We start from the raw sequence: 11,333 nt of genomic DNA, 5'->3' as shown, positions 1-11,333 counted from the left end.
ATACACCGTGTGCGAGCCACAAATGGCTCCAAGCACACAACAAGCCTAAACTAGTAAGCTCAAAGAAGGCGATGGTGTGTCACTCACCGCTCTACGCTTGCTTCGTGGAGGATTCCTCGCCGCGAAAAAGAAGGAGCCGCCGCTTCGCTGCGCTCAACCGCTTCGCCGCCGCCGTGCCTTCGTAATGCTCGATCGCCCACACACACTCTCTCTCTCTCTCTCTCTCTCTCTCTCTCTCTCACATACACACACACACACACAAAGAGGTGAAGAAGAAGAAGATGGAGATGGAGATGGAGCAAGAGCACTCTTCTATTGCACAAATGAGAGAAAGAGTGAATTTTAGGTTTAGTTGACTTTTATATGAGCTCGCCCCATTCACACTTGGGCGCCCATGCTTAGCCAACTAATCCCTTGAATGTTCCAGTTAGAGTGCGCCTCTCATCGGCGATCACTCTTACCCTTTTCCTATTGGACCGACAAGCCCGGTACCTGACTCTACCAAATAAATAATACAATGTCCGCCGTAGGTTACAACGTCCGTCGTAGGTGATAGGGTGTCCATGAGCCGTGAGGGTTAACATGCCCCCCTTCCTGATGTAGATTCCGTCCTCGGAAGCTATTGAGTTGAAGCTCGTTCGTCGAGGTGGAAGAGCATTTGAGATGAATGTACTTAGCCTTCTTCAGTCATTGCAAAATCAAACAACATTGGCATAGTAATTGCATTCTCATAAGCGATTAAAAATCATATGCAGTTTTAGGCAGACAAATTGATTGGTAACAGAATTTTAAACAATTTGTCAGCAATAAACATTAAATTGCAATATAATCAAATGCATAAACAGATGTAAAGGTAAAAAATTAAACAAGTCTGGGGTCGCTAATTTAACGGTCGAAAGGCACTAGAGATCGACTATTAATACCATGGGTAAGCTTCTTAATTTTCTCTGGTCAATTAATTGTTTAATCGCGAGAGCCAAGTATTTCATGTTCGAGGGCTGACTAGAGGCTATACCTAGAAGACCTTGTAGTTAAGCTACGATAAAAGGAATTTCTCATGAAATCATCGCCTGACTGACTACCTTTTCTTTGAACCCCCAAAGTCTTTTCACAGTGATTCAATTTTGATGTGTGTGCTTATTTTGTATGCCTTGGGTTTTTTGCTTTTCTAGGAAAAGCGCCCACACTGGGAACCTCTAGGGCTCTAGCACCATAGGCAATACATGTGAGTGAAGTACCCAATCAAGCTGAGATTTCTCTTCCAGCTTAAGATTTTACATTGTGGCACTTTGATTTGTTTTTTTTTGTTCGTTTTCAACATTTTAATTTTGTAACTTTGGGGGGTCATATAACATTGATACACCTCCCCAGGCTCATCACACTAGTAAACTCCCTTTATAATACTTAAGCTAAAGGTCAATAGGGTCAAGCCCACTAGAAAGCCCTAGTACATTTCACACAATGCTGCCTAAATCGGATTAAGAACCTAAGTAACCATTGATTATTAGGAAGGCATTCCCCATGGTATTAAGAGAAGATCTCTAACAACTAACTTGGTCAAACTAGCTTAGTCGGACTGCTTGATTTTTAAACCTAGACAAGATGACAAAAAATTACATTGAATTAAATGTTTGTTACTAAGCAAATGTGCTGGATATTATGCTACCAATCACAATCAAAGCAGACAATCATAGATGCAAAAAAGATAAGGGGCAATGCGAATGGACAAGAAACACCTGTTTGTGTCGATGGTCGCGCTTGATTTGAAGAGTGAGTCGAGATAAAGATTCCATGAAGGTCCAAACCCTAACAACAGCAACACACTCCTGTACACACTAGGAAACACAAGGAATACCTCTAGGGGGCACATCAGTGGGAAAAAATAACTTTGCTAATCACTCAACTCTAAAACAGAAACACTCCTATCGTACTAATCTTACCTACCCTCCATCACTTGAGTGCTGAGGATCAAAGGTGTTTGATGACATAGGTTTCTGTTTCAGTGTACCGAATGTGAATGTGTAGGTCGGAGTCAATGTTTTGACTTTTATTGTGCATACTTGTTTGCTAATTGCTTTTGCTCTTTATTATTTTTGTTTTTTGTGAGTATAAGGCTTTATATATACATTCCCTAATATTGGAGATTAAGAGGTCAGGGAGGAAGGTTGAGAGGGGAGTGAGTGAATGATGACTATGAACAAACATTCCCCCCTTCCTTGGGTGGATCATATCGTTCGAAATGTGCTCGTCACCCTTTGAAACCAATTGTTCCAGTCGATAATAGGTGAGGATTTTTGCCATTAGTTTTCTATTACCTTAGGTGCCTCATCGAGTTGCAAGGGTGGTAAGGTACTCTCCCAGGATCGAACTTGAAGTGGTTCATCAGGTGATTCTTGAACACTGGGAGGTGTGGATTCCTTTGTAGCTTTATGGAGGTCCACTATTGCAGGTCGACGATGTGGAGAAGCTTTTACCTCTATGGATGCATTACATGAGGAGTTAGAAGCTTCATGGGACTCCCCCCTTGTTGAGCTAGGTGGAACAAATCGTTCTTTCTTGGGTACCCAAACTAGCTCTGGAGCGGGTGTGTAGCATTCTGTGATTTTTTTCTTTCCGCGATTGTCGATTTGTTTTGGAGCTACAGGAGTGGGTTCATATGGATCAAGTGACAGGTAAGAACACAATCTACGTTTTGGCACCCAAATTTGATCATTTCCTTGATAGTAGCCTTGGGCTTCCAATAGTCGTTTAGGAATCCAGCGCCACGTTTTCTTACATTTCTTGGAGCGAGTGGTACATTTCTTACAAGGATTCTCTTTTTTAGTACTAGCCATGGTCGCTAAAGAAGCTTTAGGGACCCACTTGTATGTTTTCTTCGTTACATTAGGATGAGTCTTGTCAGAAGCTATATGCATTGCTTGTAGCATATTTGAAGGTACAAGTGGTGGTATTTCATCCCCCTCAGGTGTTACCCAGGTCGTCCCCCTATTTCCCCAAGTGTCTATGGTTGCTGCTAGGTGGACCCAATCCACATTGTCCGACTCAGTCATCCCAGGTAGTACATCCATATAAGGAGAATCTTCTCCAACATCAGTGTCCGCTTTACACGTATAACAATACTACAATGGGGCCGAGTGAACTGTGGTGTAAGATCTATGATCAATTATAAACCTGTTTCCTAGAGGATGTGCTCGACTCGTCACAAGATCCACTCGAATGACAGAATCTTGGAACTGCAAGTAGACATGGTTTTTAGACCAATCATGCACAATTTTTGCTTCCCTCATGAAAGGACGTCCTAAGATCATCTCCGATGCCATAGTGTGTTTGGAGAAATCCATAACAATGAAAGTAACCCTTATTTTATGTCCAAAAACCTCGATCTTGAGATCTTCTAGCATCCCAATAGGTTTAACAATAGACCCATTGGCCATCTTCACTACTATGGTTGTGGTTGCAAGGTGAGGTCTTCCCATAGTTTCCCAGCAATTTTTAGTCACAACGCTAACCCCAGCGCCACCATCAAGGATTCCCTTCACGGTTAATCCCTTATTAGTGATTGGTATAGTCGCATTAGATTCATCACCCTCAAAGTATTGTCCCAACTTGTTAACAGGTATTTCTATAACAAGGTTCTCATCTAGGTTCGGTTGTGGATCTATGTATTCCTCCTCTATTGGCATCTCCCCAGCTCCATCCATCTGTGCAAATTGTGGTAGCCCAAACTTCAATTCTCCATTGAGGAAGGCTCGAAGGGCTGAGACTAGCTCGGGGTCTTTATATAGTTTGGACATGATGGTGGTTCTAACTTTTGAAGACATGAAATCCATCAATTTGGCAATGTTTAACGGCACCTTTTGGCCTTGAGTCCCTTGACGTGGGGAAGATGGGATCTCCATTTCTTCGATAGGATCAGGTGGTCCCTTTGTAAACATTCTTTCCATCAAGAAGTGAGTACGTCCACTTTCCCATGACTTTAAGTCACTTTCTTCTTGGATGGCACTAGGTATGTCCAAGGGTCTATGGACTTGGTGAGGTTGTTGCTGCGTAGGAAACACGGTGTCTGTAATTTGGATTTTCCTAGGTGCCGGCTCTAGATCCCTTTGGGTATCTTCTACCAAACTCCTTAATTGCTTGACTCGCTCGATCTCCTCTGTAGGGTTTGGATAAGTTCCTATCTTCTTCTTGGATCATGGTCATTGTGGCTCATGAAGATCATCCTTGTTGGTTTCTATCTTAGTGGTTGTTTTGGTCTCCGTGGTTTCTCCTGAATCAGAATCCTCTTCAGCATCGTTCATATATATGGGGTCGTCACCAGTCCCTATGTTGGTCTTTGAGCTGGGGTTTGAATTCACTGCTTTTTGCAATCTTTTCGTTCGTGTTTTCTTCTTTTTCTGAGATTGGGCAATTGCTGCCGTGTCTCTTTCCTCAAGAATATAGTTTTGTTTTTGGAGCATCGATCGTGTGAGTACGTTTATTGGTACCACAGGTGTACTTTGTGATGGCTCCTCGGTAACCTCAATCAAGTTTAATGGCGTGATCTTCGGTGCATTTGGATTATTTGAACATTGGGCAATCAAATGATCTATGCCACATCGATTACACATGAGTATTGGCATTGTAGGCGTGCTCGCTTGATTGGTTTGCATTAGTGTGGTGCTCTTTTGTAGCCTAATAGGACACTCTGCCACACGATGTGGACCTCCACAATCATAGCATTGAAGAGGTGGTCTCTCAACAGTGTAATTGATATTTTGGCCTCTTGCAGCAAGAGCAGCTACTTGATAGACAGGTTTGACTTGTCCCCAATAGTCTTTCATGTAGTATTGTGGACTTTTTTCAAGCGCATCCATCCCATAGGCAATATTAGGGTCTATATCCTCCTCACAGCCTTCCAAACAAGAAATAGATGACTCACAACCCACTTGATTCACAGAAGTGATTCTTGGATGTGGTGGTTGCGGTCCTAGCACTGGAGGTGGTAAGGGTGTTGTTTGAACAACATTTTGGGCCCTAAGGACCATGTGTTGTGACGTTTGTTCAAGAGGTGGGGCCGGTATCAATGCAGGCACTCGAGGTGTGTCTGTCCATGCTAAGGTTGGTCTATTGGCCATCGCGCGCTTAAATACTATGCAATCCTTAGCTTGATGACCATACCTCCCACAGGCATTGCAATTCCCATTAAATTTTACTCTAGAAGTAGGGCATTCACTGGTACTATACGGTCCATAGCATACTGAGCACCATTGTTGCTCCCTTCTTGGATACATATGATTGTTTTGCAGAGCACGATTGTCTCTAGGACTCTCTTGAATGGCCTTGGTGAGATCTGCTAAAGTCATCTAAGATATCTTTGGCTCCTTAGCAATAGGCTTTAGGGTCATGCCGTGATGCTTGTGAGCTAGTAGATTTAGGCTCAACATACACTCTTTCTCCTTGAATCATTAAATTATCCTCCAATTGGATCGCATTGGTGGTGACTGCTTCCCAAGTGGTGATACCTCTAATGACTAGGCCATTGTAGATATCCTCATGTCGTAATCCCCTAATGAATCTATTAAGCAATTGATTATTATTGAAGTGCTCATTTGGATTACAACGAGAATTCAAATGCTTTAAGCGACTAATAAATTCTCTCACCGACTCTCCTTCCTCTTGTTGGGCTTCTGGAGCTGAGAGGCTACACCCCAAAGCACTCCCTCTCGTATGTATTCTTTTAAGAACAATCTCCTAAGAGTAGGGTAAATCGTTTTTTCTTCCACCCTTAGGGTTCTATACCAATCCCCAACCTTTCCACTTAAGGTTAGGCTTAAAGCATTGCTCTTGTGCAGGTCATTGTGTTCTCCTAGAGAATCGCATATTTGTTCAAACACTTCGATATGCTTTCTCACATCCTCGTCTCCACTAAATTTTTGTGTGAGCTTGGCTATTTGTACTGCCTTACTTCTAGGCTCTCTATCAGGAGTGTTACGCATATTCTCAGCAATAGATCGACCAATAGCTTGAGAAAATGTTGCCAAGTCACCTAAGGGAGCAGGCACCGTGGGTGAAGGTGCTCCACAGACTACATGTGGAGTAGGTATTGGCATTGGGCTTGGCGCATAGGAAGCCCTTGGGTTCCACGTTGGGTACGATGTTGTGCCATGTGATGGTCCATAGTTCATATGGGTGGTTCTAGGCATAGCAGACGTCGGATGTGACATGCTAATGCTAGCCGGTATAATAAGAACTTGGGTGTTGTGGTTGTGGAGCATAGGTAGTTGAAACAATGGGAGGAGTAGAGACTACATGAGTACGATGACCCATGGGTGCATACGATTGGTACACACTTGTAGGTACTGTTGCAGGCATTGAGCTACCATGTAGTGGTGCTTTACTAACAAATGAGGTCCATGGCGTGTTTCTTGGCATGCCCATCATTGGGGTAGGCATGGTAGCCATGGTGTCATCAAGGGAAAGATGAGCTAAACTTGGAAAAGTAAAGCTATCACTTGTGGGCTCAGATTGCATTGAGACCCCTGGCGAAACAACATATGGGGGATCGATGGGACTCACTGGGGGAGTCTCCATTTGTGATAGAGTGAGTTGTTTCCCTTTGCCCGTGTCTAAAAATCGCATAGGACTCGTTGAAGGTATGTTTATTCCTTGATTTTGCCTCTCGGATTGGATAATCCTATGGATGACATTGTAGATCATGTGTTGTTGTTCCTCTAGACTAGTGGCACTAGATGTAGATTGTACAACTTCTAACCAACCCACATGGTATGTGTAGCCCATGTATAGGTCGATCAAAGTCTCCGTGTGTAGGTCATATTCCCAATTTTCATTGAGAAATACCCCGTCCAAACTTGGTGTACTAGAGGGTTGCCGTGAGGTGGATGCAATGTTGCTTCTCGTGTTTTGACTTTTAGTCACCGCTACCTTAGAGGCGACTTTGGAAGGTGGTAGCTCGGTAAGGCCCTCATTAAATGAGGTAGGTAGAATGTCCACGTGGACACTCTGAGGGAGTGTGGGGTCTACAGGAGATGTGAATGGTGATTCTACTTCCCCACCCCCTTCGTTTACTTCACTAGCCGTAGGTTCAGAGCGCGTAGCTCTACTAAAAGTTTTCATCAAACGGCTAAAAACACTAGTTCCAGGTTGTTGGGCCCAACTAGGTACGGTTTCATTTGTTCCCTCGGGGATTTGTGTAAGATGCTCTTCCATAATATCATAGTCAGAGGAAGAGTTGCTAGCCACTATATTTGGGTCTTGGGTTGCACTACATTGGGTCCCCGCCGAGGGCATAGATCCTAGTGTCGAAGGATAGTGAGTACCCCAGTAAATCGAAGCACTAGCTAGTTGTTCGGACTCTAGCACACGACCAGAGCGTAGATACATGTGCTTTGGGTGCCCTATAAGTGTCGGCAAGTACCCTTAAAGGTTACTTGCTTTGTTTTGTGGGTGTTTTGCACCCCGTTTTCTACTTGATTTTTTCTTGTTTTTGATGTTTTTTGAATGTTTTTTAATGTTTGATTTTTTTGATTGAAGTGTGTGATAGCTCGAAACGAGCGTATCACTTAAAGGGTCGCTGTGTGCTTTACATCACAATTTTCGGGCATCTGACGTTCCGTTGGTCCTCAAAAATCAATTTTTAGCTACGTGTGAGCTAAAATTCGTTTTTTTTAAAGGCGACTGAGGCCTAGGCCTGAGCGTGAGCTCGGGCTTGGGTCTGGGCTTGGGTCTGGGAGATATTCCCGATCCCAGTCCTACCTTTAAATTTTTGTTTAATTATTATTATTTTTTTTTTAAAAGGATAAGGTCGCCGCGGCCTGCGCGAGAGCACACAGACACTCTATCTACCTACTTCTAACTAATATACCTACTTTTACACACTAGCACACTCTATTAACTCTCACTAATCTACTTCCTACTTACTGTACACAGAAAACTAACTACCTTAATACACAGAGAATAAACACAGAACCTTTGAAATCTCTAGTAACAAAGAAACTAACTACCTTAATACACAGAGAATTAACACAGAACCTTTGAAAACTCCATTAACAAAAAAAACACACAGTATAACACCAAATCCCTCTTCTCAACACACACACACACTCCTTCCCTACCTTTCCTATAATTGAAATTGCACCACGGAGAAGCACAGAGTGCTACTCGAGCTTGGTGTATGGCATTACCCGGCAACGGCGACAAAAATGTGCGCGTATGTTGCACGTGTCAATGCAAGGAACTTGCCGATACACCGTGTGCGAGCCACAAATGGCTCCAAGCACACAACAAGCCTAAACTAGTAAGCTCAAAGAAGGCGACGGTGTGTCACTCACCGCTCTACGCTTGCTTCGTGGAGGATTCCTCGCCGTGAAGAAAAAGAAGCCGCCGCTTCGCCGTGCTCAACCACTTCGCCGCCGCCGTGCCTTCGTAATGCTCGATTGTCCACACACTCTCTCTCTCTCTCTCTCTCTCTCTCACACACACATACACACACACACACACAAGGAGGTGAAGAAGAAGAAGATGGAGATGGAGATGGAGCAAGAGCACTCTTCTATTGCACAAATGAGAGAATGAGTGAATTTTAGGTTTAGTTGAATTTTATATGAGCTCGCCCCATTCACACTTGGGCGCCCATGCTTAGCCAACTAATCCCTTGAATGTTCCAGTTAGAGTGCGCCTCTCATCGGCGATCACTCTTACCCTTTTCCTATTGGACCGACAAGCCCGGTACGTGACTCTACCAAATAAATAATACAATGTCCGCCGTAGGTTACAACGTCCGTCGCAGGTGATAGGATGTCCGTGAGCCGTGAGGGTTAACAGTGTGCCTGGAGAAATCCATAACAATGAAGGTAATTCGTATTTTATGTCCAAAGACCTTGATCTTGAGATCTTCTAGCATCCCAATAGGTTTAACAATAGACCCTTTGGCCATCTTTACTACTATGGCTGTGGTCCCAAGGTGAGGTCTTCCCAGAGTTTCTCAGTAATTTTTAGTGACAATGCTAACCCCAACGCCACCATCAAGGATTCCCTTCATAGTCAATCCCTTAGTAGTGATGATTGGTATGGTTGCATTGGATTCATCTCCCTCAAAGTATTGTCCCAACTTGTTAATAGGTATTTCTACCACAAGGTTCTCATTTAGGTTGGGTTGTGGATCTAAGTGTTCCTCCTCTATTGGCATCTCCCCAACTCCATCCATCTATGCAAATTGTGGTAGCCCAAACTTCAGTTCTCCATTGAGGAAGGCCCGAAGAGCTTAGACTAGCTCAGGGTCTTTATATAGTTTGGACATGATGGTGGTTCTAACTTCTGAAGACATGAAATCCATCAATTTGGTAATGTTTAACGGGACCTTTTGGGCTTCATCCCCTTGACGTGGGGAAGATGGGATCTCCATTTCTTCTATAGGATCAGGTAGTCCCTCTGTAAACATTCTTTCCATCAAGAAGTGAGTACGCCCAATTTCCCATGACTTTAAGTCACTTTCTTCTTGGATAACACTAGGTATGGCTAAGGGTCTATGGACTTGGTGAGGTTGTTGTTGCGTAGGGAACACGGTGTCTATAATCTGGATCTGCCTAGGTGCTGGTTCTAGATCCCTTTGGGTATCTTCTACCAAACTCCTTAATTGCTTGACTCGCTCGATCTCCTCTGTAGGGTTTGGATAAGTTCCTATCTTCTTCTTGGATCCTGGTCATTGTGGCTCATGAAGATCATCCTTGTTGGTTTCTATCTTAGTGGTTGTTTTGGTCTCCGTGGTTTCTCCTGAATCAGAATCCTCTTCAGCATCGTTCATATATATGGGGTCGTCACCAGTCCCTATGTTGGTCTTTGAGCTGGGGTTTGAATTCACTGCTTTTTGCAATCTTTTCGTTCGTGTTTTCTTCTTTTTCTGAGATTGGGCAATTGCTGTCGTGTCTCTTTCCTCAAGAATATAGTTTTGTTTTTGGAGCATCGATCGTGTGAGTACGTTTATTGGTACCACAGGTGTACTTTGTGATAGCTCCTCGGTAACCTCAATCAAGTTTAATGGCGTGATCTTCGGTGCATTTGGATTATTTGAACATTGGGCAATCAAATGATCTATGCCACATCGATTACACATGAGTATTGGCATTGTAGACGTGCTCGCTTGATTGGTTTGCATTAGTGTGGTGCTCTTTTGTAGCCTAATAGGACAGTCTGCCACACGATGTGGACCTCCACACTCATAGCATTGAAGAGGTGGTCTCTCAACAGTGTAATTGATATTTTGGCCTCTTGCAGCAAGAGCAGCTACTTGATAGACAGGTTTGACTTGTCCCCAATAGTCTTTCATGTAGTATTGTGGACTTTTTTCAAGCGCATCCATCCCATAGGCAATATTAGGGTCTATATCCTCCTCATAGCCTTCCAAACAAGAAATAGATGACTCACAACCCACTTGATTCACATAAGTGATTCTTGGATGTGGTGGTTGCGGTCCTAGCACTGGAGGTGGTAAGGGTGTTGTTTGAACAACATTTTGGGCCCTAAGGACCATGTGTTGTGACGTTTGTTCAAGAGGTGGGGCCGGTATCAATGCAGGCACTCGAGGTGTGTCTGTCCATGCTAAGGTTGGTCTATTGGCCATCGCGCGCTTAAATACTATGCAATCCTTAGCTTGATGACCATACCTCCCACAGGCATTGCAATTCCCATTAAATTTTACTCTAGAAGTAGGGCATTCACTGGTACTATACGGTCCATAGCATACTGAGCACCATTGTTGCTCCCTTCTTGGATACATATGATTGTTTTGCAGAGCACGATTGTCTCTAGGACTCTCTTGAATGGCCTTGGTGAGATCTGCTAAAGTCATCTAAGATATCTTTGGCTCCTTAGAAATAGGCTTTAGGGTCATGCCGTGATGCTTGCGAGCTAGTAGATTTAGGCTCAACATACACTCTTTCTCCTTGAATCATTAAATTATCCTCCAATTGGATCGCATTGGTGGTGACTGCTTCCCAAGTGGTGATACCTCTAATGACTAGGCCATTGTAGATATCCTCATGTCGTAATCCCCTAATGAATCTATTAAGCAATTGATTATTATTGAAGTGCTCATTTGGATTACAACGAGAATTCAAATGCTTTAAGCGACTAATAAATTCTCTCACCGACTCTCCTTCCTCTTGTTGGGCTTCTGGAGCTGAGAGGCTACACCCCAAAGCACTCCCTCTCGTATGCATTCTTTCAATAACGGTCTCCTAAGAGTGGGGTAAATCGTTTTTTCTTCCACCCTTAGGGTTCCATACCAATCCCCAGCCTTCCCACTTAAGGTTAGGCTTAAAGCATTACTCTTGTGCAGG

Source organism: Adiantum capillus-veneris, chromosome 23, assembly GCF_014529385.1.
Source record: "Adiantum capillus-veneris isolate H3 chromosome 23, ASM1452938v2, whole genome shotgun sequence".
In the NCBI taxonomy this organism is placed as follows: domain Eukaryota; kingdom Viridiplantae; phylum Streptophyta; class Polypodiopsida; order Polypodiales; family Pteridaceae; genus Adiantum; species Adiantum capillus-veneris.
The sequence above is the reverse complement of the archived record's forward strand: the minus strand, read 5'-3'. Positions refer to the sequence as shown.